Source organism: Mustela nigripes, chromosome 15, assembly GCF_022355385.1.
Source record: "Mustela nigripes isolate SB6536 chromosome 15, MUSNIG.SB6536, whole genome shotgun sequence".
NCBI lineage: Eukaryota > Metazoa > Chordata > Mammalia > Carnivora > Mustelidae > Mustela > Mustela nigripes.
The window spans coordinates 60,693,995-60,715,839 of NC_081571.1; the positions used below are offsets into that span (position 1 = coordinate 60,693,995).

Here is a 21,845-nt window from a genome sequence, read left to right on the forward strand (position 1 = left end):
CCTGCAGGCCAACATCCCTGATGAACACAGAGGCAAAAATCCTCAACAAAATGTTAGCAAGCCAAATCCAACACTATGTTTAAAAAAATCATTTGCAATAATCAAAAGGGATTTATTCCTGGGTACAAGAGTTCTTCAATATCTACAAATCAATCAACATGATAGACCACATCAACAAGACAAAGATAAAAACTTCAACAGATTCTGGAAAAGCATTTGACAAAGCACAACAGCCATTCATGATAAAAAACACTCAATAAATTAGGTTTAGAGGGAATATACCTCAACATAATGAAGGCCATAAATCCACAGGCAAAATCATACCCAATGGTGAAAAAGATAAGGAACAGAATAAGGATGTCCACTCTTTTCACTTTTATTTAACTCACTACTAGAAGTCTTAACCATAGCAATCCGACAACAAAAAGAAATAAAAGGCATCCAAATTGGTAGGAAAAAGTAAAACTCTCACTATTTGCAGAATTTGCTGATGATACAACACTATGTATGTAAAACCCTAAAGACTCCACCAAAAAATTACCAGAACTGACATATATGAATTAAATAAAGTCACAGGATACAATGTACAGAAATCTGTTCCAATTCCGTATACCAATAATGAAGTAGTAGTTCCATCTACATGTGAAAGTTTATGGCAGTTCTATTTGTAATTGTTAAAAATTGTCAAAATCTTTTGCTTCCAACCAAGAATTCCCTTCAATAGGTTAAGTGGATGAACAATCTGTGATATATCCATATAATGGACTATTATTGAGCACTATAGAGACATAAGGTTCCAAGCGATGAAAAAACTTGGTGCATGAAGCCAGTCAGAAAAAGCTGCACACTGTATGATTCCAGTTATATCAGTCTGGAAATGGTAAAGTTATGTGGCAGTAAAATGAGGAGAAGGGAAGGAGATGAATAGGTAAAAACATATATGATTTCTTTTTTTTAGGATGCCCTTCCACAAGCATTCACATGTCAGGGTTATACTCATTCCATTTCAATTCACATGCAATCTTTGAGACAGAATTCCTGATCAAAGCTTTCCAAAGAAGGTTTTTCCCACAATGCATAATTTATTTCCTTCATAGAACTTACCACAATCTGTAATTATGCTCTTATATATTTAATTTTTATTTCAGTATATAAGCTCCATCATGGTAGAATCATCCTCCACTGTTTTTGCTACTCTTTCCCTCCTCATATGTGCCATTTTTTTTTCCCTGAACTTGAATTTTTTTTTAAATCAAACCTAAAGAAATTCAAAGAATTGTACAACAAATATCTTTATAACCTTCACCTAGATATACCACGTGTTAACATTTTATAATATTTGCTCCTTTGTTTCTATGAATTCACATGCATTTACATTATTTAAAATGTCTGAGAGCTAATTATAGATATAATTAACTATCTCTTCAAATGTCTTCAAAAGAAAATTACTTTATGTAACTGCAGTACAAAGAAGAATCCAGAACACTTAAAACTGATGCTCTGCTATTTTTCCAATAATGGACTTTTACAGCAATTTTAATATTTTCTTGATCCAGAAAGATGAATTGTATTACATTGTCCTAGGTGTTCTTAATTTCACTTACTCTAGAACTGTTAGGCATTGTTTTGCAAAAAAATAAAATAAAATAAAATAAAAATACAAGATGGTTGTTTTGTAGAATTCTCTCATTTGGTTTTAACAATTTCTTCACCTGATTTGGAATTTGCATTTTCATCAGGAATGCCACATAATGAGCCACGCATTATTACAGAATTGCATTAAGAAATACTTGATGCCACTGTGTTCCACTGGTGATGTTAATTTTCATTACTTGTTTAAGATGATGTCTCCCAGTTTTCTCCATTGTGAAGTTAACATTTTATCCTTTATAATTTATATGTGGTGAGATATCTTGAGGTGATATAAATACTTGGTCCTCTTCAAGCTTTTATCTAGTGGTCCTAACATCCAACCATTTTTCTAGTTATATTATTCCTCTTATGTTTACTAGTTAGCATTACACAGTCCTCCCAGACTGTGGACTCTGAGAAACAAACTGAGGGCTTTGGAGGGGAGAGTGGTAGGGGGATGGGTGGGCCTGGTGGTGGGTATTAAGGAGAGCACTTACTGCATGGAGCACTGGATGTGGTGCATAAACAATGAATCTTGGAAGACTGAAAAAACTAAAATAAATTTTTTAAAATAATAAAAGAAAGCCCTCCCACTCATTTTATTAATTCATATACTAATTACATTTGAAATAATTTTTGATATATATGTTTCTGCACATGAAAGCAAGTTGGTTTGTCAAAAAAGAAAGTAACAAAGGCATGAAAAAATGGCATAGAAATGACCCAAGGTGCATGTCACATATAAGGACAGAGAACACTTTGTAGAAGTAGCATAAAAAAGTGTAACTGGCATAGTAAGAACTCAAGCTATTTGTTGGGTTAATTATAATTGAGGAGAATGAAGACTACAGTTTTATGAAAACCAGGGTGTCAAAATCAAGAAGTATTCAGCTGGGTCAAATGTTATTGTTTTACAAGATAATAAAGGTATGCAATCAGCTGTGCTGATGAAGGTCATCGGTAACATATGCAAAATTAGATATGGGGATTTGGGGGCAAGAAAACATATTCAGGGGACCATCAGCAGAATAAGTGATAATTAAGTCAACTAATTTATATTGATTTTCCAGAAGATACTGTGGGACAGGTACAGAAAATTATTTTAGTTAAAATAGATGAAAGCGGTTGTTAGCTTTTTAAGATAAGAAAATAGAAGTGTGTGTACTCAATATGTGGGAATCTGAAGAGATCAAGTAATGAAGAAAGGTAGGAGGGAAATGTAAAAACAAAGTCCTACAGATATTAAGGTGATGAATGAACAACGGCTTGGCAAAACTGCAGTCCTTTCATGACTTCAATCAGGTGTAAAAAAGTATGCGAAAATATATAAAGAAAAAGGCTAGGTATAATAAATGTAAATACAGATAGTCCCTGACAATCGTTTGCCTTATGATTTTTTGACTTTATAATGGTGTTAAAATGGTATGCGCCCCGTAGAAACTATGCTTTGAATTTTGAATTTTGCTCTCTAGGGATACGTGTTTTGATGCTCTTTGATGATGCTGGGTGGCAGCAGTGAGCCTCAGCTCCCAGTCAGCCACATGGTCATTAAGGTCAACAACACAGACTGACAACCATTCTGTACCCATCCAATCACTCTTGTTTTTCACTTTCACAGTATTGTATTCAATAAATTACATGAGATATTCAACACTTTATTATAAAAGAGTCTTTGTGCTAAATGATTTTGTCCAACTGTAAGTTGACCTAAATGTTCTGAACATATTTAAGGTAGGCTAGTCTAAGCTGTGATGTTTTGGTGTGTTAGGTGTATTTGATGCATTTTTTTACTTACCTATAGTTTCAAGTTATGATGGGTTTGTTAAGACATAACCCCATTGTAAGTTGAGGAAGATCTGTAATTCATCTGATGTTTTCTTTCACCTACAGCCATATTTAATTATCACAAAGACCTAATGATGGAAGTACTATATTCTTATTTTTACTTGTGGACTAAATTTCTTGGAGTTGTAAATCATTCACTACAGATGCAGAGGACACGGACCTTTAATCCAACTTGGGGAGATACGCTTGTGCATGTACTGGGGTTGGCGGTGGAATCAGTGACAATTTAGTCTTTCAAACTGCTTTCAAAATTGATTTCTGGGAATTACACAATGACATAAAAACTCATTAGAGAATTAGGATTCTGTGTGATGAAGGGCACAAAGGCAGGATTGTGTATAGTTGTTACAGGAGAGACAAGCTGAATGGTGGGACTAGGACATCTCTGTCTCTTTTTTCCTGTTGCCAGGAGGCTGGATGTGTATGTCTCTCTTAGAGCCCCACAGTCATTCTTCCAGCTTCTCCACCAGTGTGGAGTTTCTGCAAACAGTGGCCATGTGTTTCTTCTTTTTATCTCTTTTGCCTACCACAGAGCTTTGTACCCATGGTGTATTTGTTGAATAGATGATACAAGCAAGAAATGAAGCTGAAAAAGTAATTTGAGACAAGGGCAAGGTTTCCTGCTTACAAAGTGATTATGTCAAAGAGTCACATACTTCCCAGTTGTCTTGATTTAAAAGGAGGCATTCATTTTAAACTTTAAATTAGATCTATGACTTGAGAATATATTTCCATCAAAATGTAAGTGTTCAAAACTGTGTCCCTGCCTATGTTAGAGGATTTTAGTGGATTAATAAGGCTGATGAATTTACCTCAGTTTTGTTAGGATTCATTACTGATGGAACATGCAAGAATGTAATTTTTTAAATGATACCATATTAGAGTATACTAGCACAACTAATAATAGCCTTGGAGGAAGGGAATTACATTTTGCCTTCTAATCATTCTTTAAAAAAAAAAAAAAAGAAAAGAAAAGAAAAAAAAAAAGAACCAAGCTAGAGTTAAAATATGGTGATTAAAGACCATGATTCTTGGTTGGTCTTTTCTAACATGTGTGTGGGAGCTAGAAGGGAGCTTTAATGGAACCAAAAAAAAGAAAATTAACATTATAGATTTATCTCTCCATATAGGATACAGTATATACTTTAGTCGACTAGGAATAACAAGGACCAGCATTTCAATTCATGCTTGGTTAGTAAACCAGACAGGTGGATATTTTAATCAAAAATACTCTTAGTCCCACCAGGTGTGTTTCTTAGCACTCTTATATATTCCTGTGAAAATGATAACGTGTACTCTCCAAGGGTGAGGTATACCAACACATCTAAATCAACCCTGGCAGTTAAAAGTGTACTTAGACACTGACAAAGATTTAAGTTTCTATTCTGATTACATTTAATATATGTAAAGTCAATTAGTTATCTATGACGAGAGAAAGGGAATGGCATTGTTAAATGAAATTCTCATGTCGTTGTGTGATTTCCTTTGAATTAAAATAGTCAAGGTCCTTCTAACAAAATATTTAATTTGAGATGCATCTATTGTAGATTTAAAAGATCCATGGAAAAAAACAGTCTTGTAACTGAAGATACAAACACAATTACAACTCCAAAGGAAACTGATCAAACTTTTCAATTATAAAAATTGAGTAACTACTTAATTTAAATGTTTCTAGGGTTATTTTTAGATATTCATTATTAAACTTCTGATATTATAGTTCAAAGATTGTTACAACTTAATTGTGACCAAAAATATGACTTTCATTTTTAACATACAAAGTAGCCAGAGTGCTGTGTAGGTACTGTACAGATGGAATCAAGTTTGCTAATTAGCTGATTCTAAAATAGGAAGATTATTCAGGGTAATCCTAGGCTCAATGTAATCACAGGAGCCTTTAAAGATAAAAAATTTAGTAGAGTTAGAGAAATTCCTGCGGAAGAAGGAAACGAAGGACATGGTGATGGAGAGATGGAATAGATTTGAAGCTTGAGAAGAATTCAGGTCACAATTGATGGCATTGAAGGCAGCCAGTTATTAGAAAACACAGGTGGCCTCTAGAAGCTGAAAGTGACCCTTAGCCTGTAGTCAGAAATGAAAATGGAGACCTTAGTTCCATAGTGGCAAGGAAATGAATTCTGCCAGCAATCTGAATGATTCACCCCACTGGCTCCGGCAAGAAACACAACCTTGCTATCTCTTTGATTTCAGCTATGTGATGTTCGCTGGCCCCACCTGAACTTCTGCCCAAAAGACACTGTGATATAATAATTTTAAATTATTCTGAGCTGCTGAATTGCTGGTGATTTGTTATCTCAGCAATAAAAAAGGAATGTAGTTATTATTTTACTCTCATATCCACATCTCATATCTCATATATGACCTCATTAAGAATTGTTTTGTTAGGCAGTTAGTTAGGCATGAGGCATGAGAGATAAAGCAGATGCTGGCCCCACTCGCAGAACACCCCTCATTCACAACTTTCCTTGCGCTTCCACATACCCTTTTGGAAAGGCCTCTCTGATGGCATTGAAGGCAGCCAGTTATTAGAAAACACAGGTGGCAAATTAATTGCATTTACCAAGATTTTTAGAGATTACAAAACAGAATAGTGTGTTACAATAAGTGTATTACATAGGGAATGAAGAACATTTTACTAATGTACTTTAATGTGTATAAAAACCTGTATATATGCTAGGGAGAAAGTTTTTGCAAACAGAGAATTTTTCATTGTATCTAACTCTAAATAGCATGGTCAATATTTTAGCAACAGAGACCTGGGTTAGGCCCTAAATTCTGCTATTTACCATTGAGTGACCTTGGACAAGGTGCAGCACCTTTCTAAGATACAGTTTTATCATTTATAAAATGAAGAATGATAACAGCACTTTCCCTGGGTTGTGAGAAGGATTAATTAATTTAATGAATATAAAGTGATTAGCACTATGCTCACCATGTAGTAACCTAAATATTTGATAAATACTGTTAGAGAAATAGTCACGATCATTATCTGTTTTATAAAGTCCAATTAACCTATGAAATTCCCCTTTTTTCTACTGTCCTTCTACTGTTGTTGTTTCTATAGTTCCATAGTTTTGCACAGTTGTAAACACAGTACAGTCCTTTGCATTGGTTTCCTTTCATTTACTATGTTGCTTTGTATCCTTTACAAATTATGAACAAAACTATTTTCTTTCAAGTTCCAGTTATTGCAAGGATAGGATAATTCCAATTATTCATAGTAAAAAATTCTATGATAAACATCTCTAAACCTATACTAATTTCCAACCTTTGAAATGACATCGTTAGCAGTAAGTTGCTAGAAGTAGAATTTATGCCTTTAAAATAGAATGCTTCATTATTTTTCCCTTGTGAGATGAAGAATATTGCTGAACACCTCCCTTATTTATGTGTTATAATTTTCTATTTTCCTGTAAGTATTGGCTTTGTTCATTTTACAGGAAATTATTTATTCTTTGTATTCTCCTGTAACATTTATATTGCAAACACTAGATCATTTATAATTTTCTTATATATTTTTGTATTTATATACAAACTTTTTAGCACAATTATATCAGTTTTACGAAGTCTAGTTTTACTTTTTCAGTTACTTTTCACTTTGAGCAGGTTTTGTAGTTTATATAATCCAATTAGCACATCTCTTCTTTGTGATTTAATTGTTTTAACATTTAGACAATTATTACTGTCATAATATTAATCCAATTAGACTTAAATTTTATTTTCTGCTCATTCTTCTAAGTTCATCTTGCATCTGTTTATATGACTTTCTAATCAGTTTTAATATAATTTGTTCTGATGATGGAAGTGTTCTGTATCTGCACCATCCAATGCAGTAGTCAATAATCAAATGAGGCTACTGGGCATTTGAAATGAAAATATAGTTTTGTGTTAGAACTCTTGGTCTTAATAATACTGGCAATACATAAAAATTTTTTAAAATATGTGATTTGTACTTCCTGATACCAATGACATAATTCATTTTCCCTTTTGGGTAAAGAAAATATATGTTACACAGGGCTGGTCATCTCTAAAATTATATAGTTGAAATTGATATTGATTAATATAATTTTGGCTTTTTCTTCATTCCTCTGTCATTTACTGGAATATCCAATGTGCCTTGTATTGACCTATTATGAGATGAGTGCTGTCATTTATGTGATATATTCTGATTATAAATATGAAAGTATGTATGTTCGATAATTATGAATATAAGTTTTTCATATATATGAGGATCTGAAGTAGGTGTCACACATGAAATCCAATATGAAACAGTACCTAGTCATATATATTTCAAGAAGGTGGAATTGGAAAATGTTTCAACTGAAGAAAGATATGCACACCTAATCTCTTATGCCAGGAGATAAATCCTCTGAATTACACTATTAATTATAACGAGCTAATAATCAGAATAAGCAAGATAAATACTGTGGAGAGAAATCCCATCTTTAAAACTAACAATGTCCCTGCTTCCACCCTTGCATTTGACTAAGTATGCCTAAACAGTCCCCCAGCTTGACTAAACTTAAGACAAGCTTCATGTTGAATCAAGGAGTCTGACTTCACCTTTTTCATAGCCTTTACTTTAGAAAACTTTTAACTGTAAATTTTCTTTGCCACTTTGAGATATTAATCTATTAAAAGTCTATTCCCACATCTTCTTTACCCTTTCATTTATCAGTGGACCCTTGGGCTGCTTCCATAATTTGGCTATTATAAATAATGCTGCTATAAATATAGAGGTGCATGTATCCCTTTAAATTAGTGTTTTTGTATTTTGAGGGTAAACACCCAGTAATGCTATTACTGGATCATAGAGTAGTTCTATTTTTAACTTTTTAAGAAACTTCCATACTGTTTTCCATAGTGGCTGCATCAGTTTGCAATCCCACCGTAATGCAAGAGGGCCATTGCAACATGGGGATGGAGGTAGAGATTGCTAAGTGAAATAAGTCAGACAGAGAAAGAAAATACCATGTGATATCACTCATACATGGAATTTAAGAAACAAAACAAATGAGTAAAAGGAAAAGAAAGACAGACATAAACCAAGAAACAGACTCTTAACTATAGAGAACAAACTGATAGTTGGTTACCAGAGAAGAGGTGAGTGAGGGGATGGGTGAAATAGGTCATGAGGATTAAGGAGTGCATTTATCGTGATGAGCACCAGGTAATGCATGGTATTGTTGAATCATGAATCCTGTACCCCTGAAACTAATACAATACTGGGTGTTAACTATACTGGAATTAAAATAATAAAAAGTAAGTAAAGTAAGAGCCAAAAAAAGCTTGTTGCTAGTTTCACAACCCAAGAAAGTCTTTTTTAAGGACCTGGGAGCCATCCTTTTAAAATGTGAACTTCAAGAGAGATAGTATCCCCATGTCCCAGTTTCTGTGTTAAGGGTAGAAAACTAACTTTCTAAATTTAGTGAATACCTTGGTTCAAGTTGTAAAACTATGTATTGTCATGAAGATAAGGTAGTATTACTTTTCCTTTGGTAAACAGAATTAGCAACCACAAGTGGACTGTGATTTCCCCCATTCATTCTCCACCCAGCACAGCACAGGTCTTGAAAATTATCTAGTCCTCTGTTCTCCAGAAGTTCAGAATGAGTTCTAGCCTCTTTCCACTACAGTCTTAAATAGTCTTCCTTGCCTGTTGTTATCAACTGAAAGAGTCCCTGCCCACCAGGACCCCAATTCATATGCTGAAACCTAATCCAAGTATTTGGAGGTGTGGTCTTTGTGAGATAATTAGATCACCAAGACTGAGCCCTTGTGTATGGGATTAGTGCTTCTAAAAAAGACCCTAGAGAGCTTTCTCCCCTCTTCTGCCAAGTAAGGACACAGCAGGAAGATAGTTATCTATGAAGCGGGAAGTAAGCCCTCACTAGACAGAGAATCTGCTGGAGTCTTCATCTTGGACTTACCAACCTCCTACTACCAAAATTGTAGTTTGTTATTGTAGCCTGAATGGACTAAGACATCTGCCTTAAGTTGGCAAAATTTTTCCTTTGTACCTTTCAACAAAGAATCAACATGATCACATTAAGACCTAAATCAGATCACATCTCTCCTCTACTCAATACCTGAAGTATCTTCTCTTTCCTTCAGAATAAAAGTTGAAGTTTGTATAAGGAGCTACTGGACCAGATCTCTTCAGTCTTATGTCCAAATCTATAAACTTTGTACCTAATACATGCCCTCTTCCATCATATATACAATTCTATATGGAGGAAACTATGAGCCACCCAGGAACCCATGAGCCACTCCCTGAACTCCCAATATCCAATCAATTATTTATGAAATCCTATCACTTTTACTTCCTGATAGATGAAAAGCTGTTATTATTTCCTTTCATTCACTGTTACTCTCCTCTAAAATTATGTTATTCCCTACCTAAATGACTGCAGTAGCCTTCTAATCCTGTCTTTGAATAGTAGCTGCTTCACTGCCTTGCACTCTCCACCACTTATAGGATGTAGGGACAGCTAGAATGAACTTTCCGAAATAGAAATCTGATCATACCACTCATGTGTAAACCCCTTCCATTGCTATTTTCATAATTCTTAACTTCTAGCAAATGACCTTTCATGTCATCTCTGATGATCTGACCTCTGATCACCCATCCACCTCTTCTACCATTCTCTGGGCTCTAGCTCCAGCTCATCTCCCAAGTCCTTGCAGTTCCCATAACTCTATCCATGCCTACCTTCATTCAAATATGCAAACATTCCAGTTAGCAGCACCTTAACTCACCAATTTCCAATTATCTCTTTTTTCTCAGCTCAGATACAACTTTCCCTGAAACGTTATCCCCAATCCCTCTTGACCAGGTCATTTCCATCTACTATTTGTTTCCATAATCCTCATCTTTTATAGTACTTTCCTCTGTCACTTACTGAATATAGCAAAGATAATTTATCATGTTTTTAAAGTCTATTTAACTTACTAGACTATAAAAATTTGAAGAGGGATTGTGATTATTTTGTTAAACATTTTATCCCACAGTACGCTTTCAGGTGATTATTGAATAAATACATCTCCATTGATTTCCACTTAAAGTTTAAAATTTCTACTAAGGTGCCTGAAATTTATTATGTCTTTTTTTTTTTTTTTAAACCCTTTCTCTCCTGCATGCATCTCCATGATGGGGAGTGTAGCTTCCTAAGACTATGTGGGACACCTGCAGGAGGTGTCACCTATGGCTCTTTGTCTTCTATTCTAGACTGAAACCTCCTTTATTCTTTCTGCTCCTTGATAACTGACTTACTCAGACAGGTACTTCCTGAGGCAGCCTTCATTTATCTCCATGAGGCTACTTAAGGCATAGCAGGTTTACCTCTTGAAGATATGGGACATTTCTGCTTATTTTAGGTTCTTTTGCAGCTCAGAAGAACATTGACAGCTGTCCTTTCTGTATCATCTCATTATCCAACTGTATGATCCCTGCGATTTCTTCACCTGCCCAGGGCTTTACCTGGAAAACGAATTGCAGATTCCTTTTACTGGTGAACCATCATGTCTATTTTGTTTTTGTTTAGGTATAATTTCCTAATTTCTAAGGGAATGCTCACTTGTGTGCATGCACTCTCTCTCAGTGAACGAGGTAAATTGAGAATAATTATTTCTACAACACCATCTTACTAGCATACTATCCATGAAGGAGACTACAAGCCTTTTAAAAAATTCCTATTCCACCCATGATTAAATGAACCTGAGAGAGGGAAGGAGGTACATAGTTAATAGTTGGAGTTGGGAACATAGGCAGTGGGGAAAATCATCATTGTGTGTGAGGGAAGACATCATCCTGCTACCTACTTACACCAAATACTAGAGAACACACGGCCATGGTCTTACACCATTTTATTACTAGAAAGATAACATTAATTTGCATGCAATTAAAGAAAAATTCTGTCCACTGGCTTTAGTAGGTCTCTACTATTGGACATTTTCATTGGAAAGTGTAAAATCTAGAAAGAAAGAAGAACTAAATTGAAGCTTTGAGCTGCCTTTCTGTTTTTCTACCGGAGACCTATATTTACATTTTAACACATTACCACTTCATTTTTACAAACAAAACAAAACAAAACAAAAAAAGTCACAAGCCAAAAACCACACACACAAAAATACACTCTAATGGGCCACCCTGTTATTCAAAGATATCTTGGAAGATTTCAATATGAAAAGCAGAGTTTCAAGACAATAAAGAGTGAAGTCATCCTGCATAAAAAAGCATTTTCTTCATTGTAGAATGATTTTTACCTTTGCAATTTATGTATTCTTTATCAAAAGTTATCCAGAGTAAAGCTAAAGTAGCCATTGGACAATGACAAAGAATGAAAGGGAATCACCCCAGGCTGGATAAGAATTTAGAGGGGAATGCACTTGTGTGAAATTCAACCTGTGGTGGCGTTCCATGCTGAATGTCTCAGACTTTGCAAATAGGGCAAACATTTGCTAATATAAATGAGAAGGATAAACATATTTTAATAGATGATCCTGGTTGTAATGGCAGAAGACAGAGACAGAGATGGTCAAATTAAAGGAGTGGATAAGAGATAGAGCTTTTTTTTTTGTCTGAGAATACATATTCCAACTTCCACCCTGAGAAGAAAAAATCCTTGGGTGATGTTATGGACTAAACTGTGTCCCCACCCCCCAAAAAAATTTATGGCGAAGCCCTGACCCACCATGTGATGCTATTTGGATGGGGTCTTTGGTGGAGAATTAGGTTCACATGAGGTTATAAGGGACTTCGTTATGAGATTAGTGACCTCACAAAAAAGATACCAGAGAGCTTCTTCTCTCCCCCAACCTCCCATCCCATGTGAGGACAAGAGAGAAGGCTGCAGTCTGTATGCTGGGAAGACCGCACTCAGCAGAACCTATGCATACTGATTTTTTGGAGTTTGGACTGCCAACATCCAGAACTGTAAGAAAAGAAATTTCTTTTGTGTCGGCCACCCAGTTTTTTTTTTTTTTTTTTAAGATTTTATATTTATTTATTTGACAGAGATCACAAGTAGTCAGAGATGCAGGCAGAGGTGGCGGGGAAGCAGGCTCCCTGCTGAGCAGAGAGCCTGATGCAGGGCTCGATCCCAGGACCCTGGGATCATGACCTGAACCAAAGGCAGAGGCTTTAACCCACTGAGCCACCCAGGTGCCCCTGGCCACCCAGTTTTGATAGGTATTTTGTCATGGAAGCCCAGGTGGTCTGACACAGAGACTGTGAGGTTTGATGTGGGGGACTCTGTGGAGGAAAAAGATAAGAATGGGATAATGTTCTCCATTATTCAAAAGAGCAAGAAAAACCCGTTTTCCAGATATTGCAGAGAAACAGAACTGGTAGGGAGAGAAACTTCATCAAAGGAGTCTAAGTGTGTGTGTGTGTGTGTGTGTGTGTGTGTGTGTTATTGTAATTCATTTACAAGCCTTTTGTAAAGTCTCATTAAATGTGACAAATTTTATAAGTGTTGTGAGGAAGTACATGATGTGTCCATTTTTATACACATACTGTGAAAAGTCAGCACCATGGAAAGTCAGGGGAGGTAGGCCATAAAGCGATCTGCAAATGTGCGCAGGGGCTGGCTAATACAAAATTGGTGGCTGAAGCAGAATGTGAATTTTAAGTCAATTCATGTTACATGCATTCTTCATGAATTTACTGACAAATATGAGATGAACCTGAAAGAAGACTAGATTTTCTGTTGACAAATGAAATGAGGGAAGAGTGATATCTGAAAGCTGAAGTAGCCAAGAATTTCTGGAACAACAGGCAATGATCTCATTATTTCAGATCCATCAAACTTGCTATCCATGAAGAAGGGGAAGCAACCTGTCCTTGGCATTGCTTCTTGACTCAGATCATGAGCTTAAACTCCCTAGTCTGGTCTTCCTTGGTCTGATCTATAACACTGCCACCTAAGTATTATTTTAATAATAGTGGGTTTTTCCCCCCTGTGGACATTTTATTTCTTAGCCAAATAAATTGTTAAAAATAAATAACTATGGGGTAACAAGAGGTTCACAAATTTCAAAAGATTATTTTGAGCTGTAATAACTGACGAGCCAGGAAATATTGTCTGACACAACTTTAATACAAATGCAATGACAGGGCAATTCCATTAATACATGGAATACATAATGTGTAGACACTGAGTAGACAGGTTGAAAATGTGCAGTCAGAAATAATGAATAATTCAAGGAAATGGCAATACTGTGTGAAGAACTTTTGGGAACACCAATAAAATCATCAAGGAGATCTTCATTCAATTCCAGAAAAAAATAAAACAAACAAACAAACAGGCAGCTGTCATGAAGCCATAAAGTAAACTTCTCCCCCAAACATTTTTCTTCGGCCAGGGAACATCTGGAGTAAGAGTCATATTCTAATTTTCCTTTTGACAATTCATTTCTCTCTTACTGGTGAGAATAAAAAGAATTTGTTAAAGTTCCTGGACGTATTCCATGTCTTTACTCTAAAAGAACAATTGCTAATGCAATTCAACAGGAGTAACATCTTTAGTCAATTTAGACACAGTCCCATAATACAATAATTTAGGCATAACTGTAAGAGATTTTCACATAAAAAGACTTCAAGCCTGATATCCCAATATGGATCAATACCATTCTTGTATTTCTAACTAGTAAGTATTTCTCACTGAGCTTATATGATCCATAAGATTTTAAATAATTAACATCATAGGCAATGATAAATTAAAAAAAAAAAACCATCTAGATAATAGGCAAAAAAAAAAAAAAACCTTTATGCATTTATTTGGGTTTTAAATAACCAATAATATATCTGACATTACATATCTGTTTTTCAGTGATAAAAGGATATTTAACCAGGTCACAATATTTAAACTTACTGAAGCAATTTGATGAATGAAAAAGGTATTAATTTAAACATAGAAACATTTTATTGTCTTTTGTTAAAAAAGGAAGAAATACAATTTCTGTAACACGTGAAGATTTCTACATAACATCCTAAAAGTAATATTATATTAGACTAAAAAAACAAAATACTAGATTAAAAATATATGAAAATCGTGGCACCTGGGTGGCTCAGTAGGTTAAGGGACTTACTCTGGGTTTGACTCAGGTTCTAATCTCCCCACCAGATCAGCCCCTTCTTGGGCTTTGTGCTCAGTGGAGAGATTGCTTCCCCTCTTCTTCCCCCCCTGAACATTTATCACTCCCTGAAAGTAATCTTTTAAAAATGTATGAAACTTACAAAATAATGTAATAAGAACAGAAAAATACTAACTTGGTTTCATCACAGTGGTACTGAATTTTAGTTTAGGTGTAGAAGCTTCTAATAAAATATAATTAAGTCAATACTTAAGAAATTAGATAAAATCACTCAATAAGATCACTGAATAAGAAATGAAGTTTATAGATAAATACAATATAGGTGAGAGAGAAGTTCCATGCTAAGTGCATATATGTTACACGTGATGATGTCAGGTTTATCACTTTAGATTCCTCCTCGATCAAATTTCACCCTCCTTATCATACATCATACTGTGTTCAACAGTGGCATCTAAAGATTATTATTTGTTTTATTCCATGTCTGTTTCATTGTACCCCAATTACTTTAAGACCAACAGCTTCTTGAGGATACAAACTATACTTTGTTCTCTATTCAGTTATCCACACCTTCTAAGATTTTGGGCTCATAGAAATGGCTCAACAAATATGTGCTGAGAAAAATTTTAGAGGAGGCATAGCTTAAGGAAATAGAAAATTTTATACTAAGAATGTTATAAAAGAGCTTTGATGAAACAGAGCATACAAGTAAATGTGCTCATGAATTTTATGCATTTGGAAAGAATACTAGAATGATGAAAAATAGTACAACTGAAGAAAATGAATGGAATTGTTCTAATAGACAACTATGGGCCCTTGCAAAATTTATAGAGAAATTTGACTGACATACTTCCCTCCTTCTGTAGTAAGTATACTGTCCAACGTTATTGCTGTTGATCAGGAGTGAGCGAAGAGTGGCAAGATCTCACTTCTTCTTTGAGTATGAACTAAATAGATATTAGATATTCAAAACATTTTAGTTATGCAGAAGAAAAACATAAAGGCCAGAAATGCTGCAGGGAAGGGGACAAAAATGGAGTGAAAATAAATAGCACTTTGTAGGCTTACAGCAAGCCCAAGAGTGATCCACTCACTAAGAGTTAAATCAGCACAGAATGATAAAATGTTTGCAAATCACATAACTGATAAGTGATTAATAAAATCACTGGATAGGATGTGTAAAGAACCCCCAAACTCAACAATAAGAAATCATTTTAAAAATGGCCAAAAAACTTGAATGAACATTTCTTTAAAGAAGCATACAAATATTCAACAAGCACATGAAAAGAAGCCCAGTATGACCAATTATTAGAGAAATGCAAATCAAAATCACAATGAGATACCACTTCACAGCCATTGGGATAGCTATTAAAAAAATCAGAAAAAAACGTGTTGGAAAGAATGTGTAGAAATTGGAACACATAAAGATTGCTGGTAGGAATATAAATGGTGCAGCTGCTGTGAAAATCAGAATAGTGGTTCCTCAAAAAATGAAACATAGAATTACTATATGAAGGTTTTACTATATGAACAATTCTCCTTTTGGAAATAGACCCAAAAGACCTGACAGCAAGAACTCTAACAGACATTTATATACCAATATATATAGCAGTACTACTTACAAAAGGAAAGAATCGGAAGCAACTCAAATATCCACTGATGAAATAATAGAGAAAATGTGGCATACATCACATTATTACTAAATGTTACTATTAAAATCATCAATTTTATCTTTAAAATAATAAATTTTGTTACAGACCACAATTTAAAAAATTTGGCTTTTATTAAATACAAAAAATATAGTCTTAAGTAATTTAGCTTTTAATTAAAAGTAACTTCAATTATTTGGAATGGTCAAATATTTAGCAAATACTACCTTCATTTTTCTCTTCCTCTTCCTTCCTCCCTCTATTCATATCTTTTATCCTGGCTTTAAAAAATAATATTTCATGTTCACATAGGAACACATACACACAATATTCACTGAGTCTTTTGAAAACTAATAAACATATATAATGCACAGCAGAAAACTTTATAATTTACTGGTGTCATTTACTAAGAAAGGATGTTATTTAAATCTGGTTATAGCAAGCAAAGATGAAACATAAAGATGTTCAACTTACTGTTCCTCTTTGAGAAAAGGAAAAAGAAAAAACAAAATACCACCCAAAACAATCAAATAACAACAGAACTAATCCAAAGTGTCATCCAGACTTAACACTTCTGTAATTTTACTCCCATAAAGTGACTAACTTTATTTTATGGAGAGGATGAGTTGCATTATTTTATTTCTGTGCTTATTTATTGAGGTATAATTGACAAAAAATAAATGCATAAAATTACAGTATATAATTTGATACTGTGAAAAATAATAAAAGAATACATCTGGAGTGCTTGGATGGCCCAGTGGGTTAAGCCTCTGCTTTTGGCGCAGGTCATGATCTCTGGGTCCTGGGATGGAGCCCCACATCAGACTCCCTGCTGAGCAGGGAGCCTGCTTCCCCCACTCTCTCTCTACCTGCCTCTCCATCTACTTGTGATCTCTGTCTGTCAAATAAAGAAATAAAATCTTAAAACAACAAACAAACAAACAAAAAAACACATCGGGGTGCCTGGGTGGCTCAGTCACTTAAGCGTTGGCTTTTGGCTTGGTTTATGATCCCAGGGTGCTGAGATAGAGTCCTTCATCCCTCATCAGGCTCCCTGCTCAGCCTGCTTCTCCCTCTCCTCCCTGCTCATGCTCTGTCTTGCTATCTCTGTCTCTGTCACTATTTATCAAACAAATGAATTTTTAAAAAATCTTTTAAAAAAATCATGAAAATGGAGTGGGGAGGCCAGAAGAGGGAGACCTTAAGTGTCACCTATTGTCAAGAATCACTGGCCCAAAAGGAAGAGGCAGCTCTTGAAAGTTACTACTCCCAGTAGGAGGAAGAAAGGATTCCTCCTCACCTGGCAAAAGTCCAGCCAATGAGAGCAATAGTAAAACAAAGCCAATGAATAGCCACACCATGCTCTAATTCCTGGTTTACTTCAATGGACTTTTTGTTTGTTAACAGCTCTCTCAACTCATCTTTTTTTTTTTTCTTTTTCTCCCCTGAAAGAGCAATCCTCTCCTTTATTCTCTGGACTTTCCCAAGATTTTACCATACTTTGCCTGTTCCAAATTGCAATTCTCTGCTATTTCCAAGTAAACCCATTTTTGCTGGTAAAATAATAGATAGCTTTATGTTTAAGGTCAACAGTACCTTTTGACATAGGTATTGCTCCTATGAAACAATCACTGCAATCCAGGTAATAGACATAGATATCACCCCAAAATATTTCTTCGTGACATTTATTTTCTCCCTCCTGCCCAACACACATGTACTCTTCGTTCCAGGCAACCACAGATCTCTGTCATTAGAGCTTTATTTGCATCTTCTAAAATTTTATATTTGTAGAATCACTGAGTATGTGTTTCAGTTTTTGTCAGACTCCTTTTCTTTGAGCTCCATCAATGTATTTGCATTATCAATAATTCATTCCTATTTGTAGCTGAGTAGTATTCCATTATATGTATACACCACAATTTGTTCTTCCAAGCATCTGCTGATGGACCCTGGGACTGTTCTCCATTTAGGGCTATCACAAACAAAATTACTATGAACACTCACTGGAAGTCTGGCTCTAAGCTTTCTTTCTCTTAAATACTTAGAAGAAGAGTGTTTCATTCACACGGTATGTGTATATTTAACTTTATAATAAACCTCTAAAATGTTTCCCAAAGTAATTGTATCATTTTATATTTTCACTGGTCATGAGTGAGAGTTCCAGTTCCTCCTCCTCTCAAGACACTTGCTAATGGTCAGTTGTTTTTATTTTAGCTATTCTACTAGATAGTGATATTTCTTTGTGGTTTTAATTTTAGTTTTCCTATGATTAATCATAATAACTATCTTTTCAAATTCTTATTTGCTTGTTTTACAAATGCGTGTGAGGGATGTTTTAAAGCTTTTTTTTTTTTTTTTTTTTTTGCAAATGAACTTTCCATTATTCCAGCATCATTTGTTGAAAACAAAACTACCATACTTCCACTGAATTGTACCTTTGTCAAAAATCAGTCTTCCATATATATCTGTATCTTTTATAAGATTCTTTGTTACCTAGATCTAGTCATTTCTTTGTAATAAAAATTTGCCTTGATCACTGTAGATTTATGTAAAGTTTTGAGGTAGTGTTTACCTTGAAATCAGGTGGCTTTCTAGCTCTCTAACTTTGTTCTTCTTTTTCAAGTTGATTTCATTGTTTTAAGTTCTTTGCATTTCCCTATCAATTTTTGTAATGGCCTTATCAAGTTATACAAGAAATCTTGCCAGGTGTGTGTGTGCATGTGTGTGTGTGTGTGTATGTGTGTTAACAACACAAAAACACAGCATTAAATCTACTATCTCAACTATTTTTTAAGTCTACATTTCAGTAGTATTAAATATACTAACATTCTTGCACAGCTGATATCTAAAACTTTTTCACTTTGCAAAACTATAATTCTACAACCATTAAATCCCCTTTCCCTGCAAACTTTGACAATCACCTTTCTTCTTTCTGTTTTTATGATTTTGACTACTTAAGATACTTCCTATCAATGGCATACAGTAGCTGTCCTTATGCGACCAACTTATTTCACTTAGCATAATATCCTCAATGTTACTCCACAATATAGCACGTGACAAGATTTCCTTCTTTCTTAAGGTTGTCTAATAGTCTGCTGTGTGTAAATAACACATTGTCTTTATCCATTCATCTGCTGATGGACACTTGAATTGCTTCTACCACTTGGCTATTGTGAATAATGCTGCAATGCATATGAGTATGCAAATATGCCTTGAGCTCCTATTTTAAATTCTTTTGGAAATACACCCAGAAGTGGGACTCCTGAATCATATGGTAATTCTATTTTTAATTTCCAAGGAAATCTCTAAGTTTTTTCCATAATGGCTGTACCATTTTACATTCTTACCAACAGCACATAAGGGTTCTAATTTCTTCACATACTCACCAAATTTGTTGTTTTCTGTTCTTTTGATAGTGACCATCCTTATGGGTTTAAGGTGAAATTTTTTTTAAAAGTAAATAATCACACCTGAATGGGCTGCATTATTCGAGAAGGGCACATGGGGATGTGGAGTTAACAATGTGAAGAGAGTTGGGACCTGAGGTCGGGAAAGAACAGCCTCCTCTCCCCATACATGCCCACTGCTCCATATAAAAAATAACCAACTATGAGAGAGCAGCTAAGACAGCTACTTAGGGCAGGGAAGGGAACAGGGAACCTTAGGGCAGTGGAAGGTACCACGCCTGTGCTGGGCGGTGCCAGTATGGAGAATATGAGTCTCTGTATCTTCCACATAGGTCTATGTAAATACATAGAGAGAAGTTTTTCACTTTTCCCTGCTCACCCCTCTATTCCACACTGCTTGTGGCAGTCCCAACTCCTCTTTCCACACTAGAGAGAAGGGAAGGGGATGATGAGCATGTCATTACTGAACTGTGATGAGACCTGCTTCCATCAACTTTTGGATCTTCTGTGCTATTATAGGATTCAAGTGTTTGCTGAGCACCTGGGGGTCCTTCTGCATCTGTTCCAGGATGAGCCACATGGCCGGGTCACTCATTACTTGCTGCACCTCAGGTTTGGCTATGGCCCATCACTGCATGTCTTTGGGGCTGTCTGGCAGTTGTACTGGGCAATCATACAATGTTGGTAACTGTCTGCCACTTCCTTACTGATGGAGTCCAGATCTAATGCCTTCTGGTAGATATCTGTGGCTTTTGTGTAGTCCTTCCTTGCTTCCAGTGGAGCTGCTTTCCATGTGTAACCCTTGATGAAGGTTGGCTCCAGCTGGATACATTCCTCACAGTCCTTGAGTGCCAGCTGAAACTCCAGGAGTTTGTACAGCTTCACTGCTATACAATTTGGCCTCTTTGGATTCTGTGTGATGGCTTCTGTATAAAGCTTAATAGCCTGGAGATAGTCTCCTTTCTGAAAACATTCATTACCTTTGTTCTTCTCCTTCAAGGCTAGGTCGGGATTGATACAGGCCAGCCACTCTTGCTTCTTCAGAATTTTCTCTGCCTGTTGGCATTTCTTGAGTACATCTGGGGTTCAGTCTCTGCCAAAGACTTGCTATAGAAATGGATGACATCCTTGTACTTTTCTTCTTTGAGGCAGGAGTTGCTAATTTAAGCATAAGCTTTGGCAATCTGTCATAGTCTTCTCAGTTTTCTTGCCCCACTTCAATGGCCTTCTTACTGTATGGTTGCCTTTCTTAAAATGTAGGGCTGCTTGATTGGTCATGTAAGTCGTGTTGGTGGGTTCCAAGTCCTGGGCTCTGTTACAGGGCTTCAAGGCTGTGTCAAAGTTTTTCTTCCTGTAGGCCTCGTTCCCGAACTCTTTCCCTTTCAGTGCCTGCTTCTTATTCTTCTTCCACTGGTCCTGGCTTGGTGTCCTTCTAGGAAAGAGGAGATGGGGAGGTGTTCCAGATTCCTCCTCTCATTCATACTGCCCATATAAACTCCCAGCAGGACACTGAGAGTAGTCAGGATCTGGGGATCTCAGTTTTGTGTCCAGGTCAGATGGCTTGTTTTGTAGTTATCAGCTCGATCAGCTCCCAGTAGGTAGGATCAGTGAGCAGCATCCTTGTTCGGGGATGACTCTCCAACTTCTGGTACAGACTGGGCATGTTTAAAGGGTTCATAAAGTTCCACTCTGCCAACCTAGCCTCCATATTCTGTAAACCCTCTTTGAGCTGAAGATTATTTTCTTCATCTTTTCAAACCTTTTCGTAGGTTTCCTTGGCTTCTTCAATTTTGTTTAAGAACTTGAGCTGCTGTCCTCCATGAATAGCCCATGCCCTAGTCAGGCATTTGTTCCATGCTCCCAACCCTCATTGTGGTTTTGACTTTCATTTTTCTTATGATTAGTGATGTTGAACATCTTTTCATATGCTTATTGGCCAGCCTGCTGGAATTTTGATTGGGATTTCCTATGCAGCCATAGATCACTTTGCGGACACCTGATATCTTTTTTTTTTTTTTAATTTTTTATTTTTTATAAACATATATTTTTATCCCCAGGGGTACAGGTCTGTGAGTCACCAGGTTTACACACTTCACAGCACTCACCAAAGCACATATCTTCCCCAATGTCCATAATCCCACCCCCTTCTCCCAACCCCCCTCCCCCCACCAACCCTCAGTTTGTTTTGTGAGATTAAGAG

At 35.8% G+C, this 21,845-nt stretch overlaps 1 long non-coding RNA gene and 1 pseudogene across 1 annotated transcript in view; both read right to left on the reverse strand.

Moving 5' to 3' along the window:
• LOC132002545 (uncharacterized) overlaps positions 1-21,845 on the reverse strand; it is a 310,971-nt gene that overhangs the window by 259,055 nt on the left and 30,071 nt on the right. The window lies entirely within an intron of this gene.
• LOC132002930 (stress-induced-phosphoprotein 1-like) lies at positions 20,106-21,516 on the reverse strand (annotated as a pseudogene).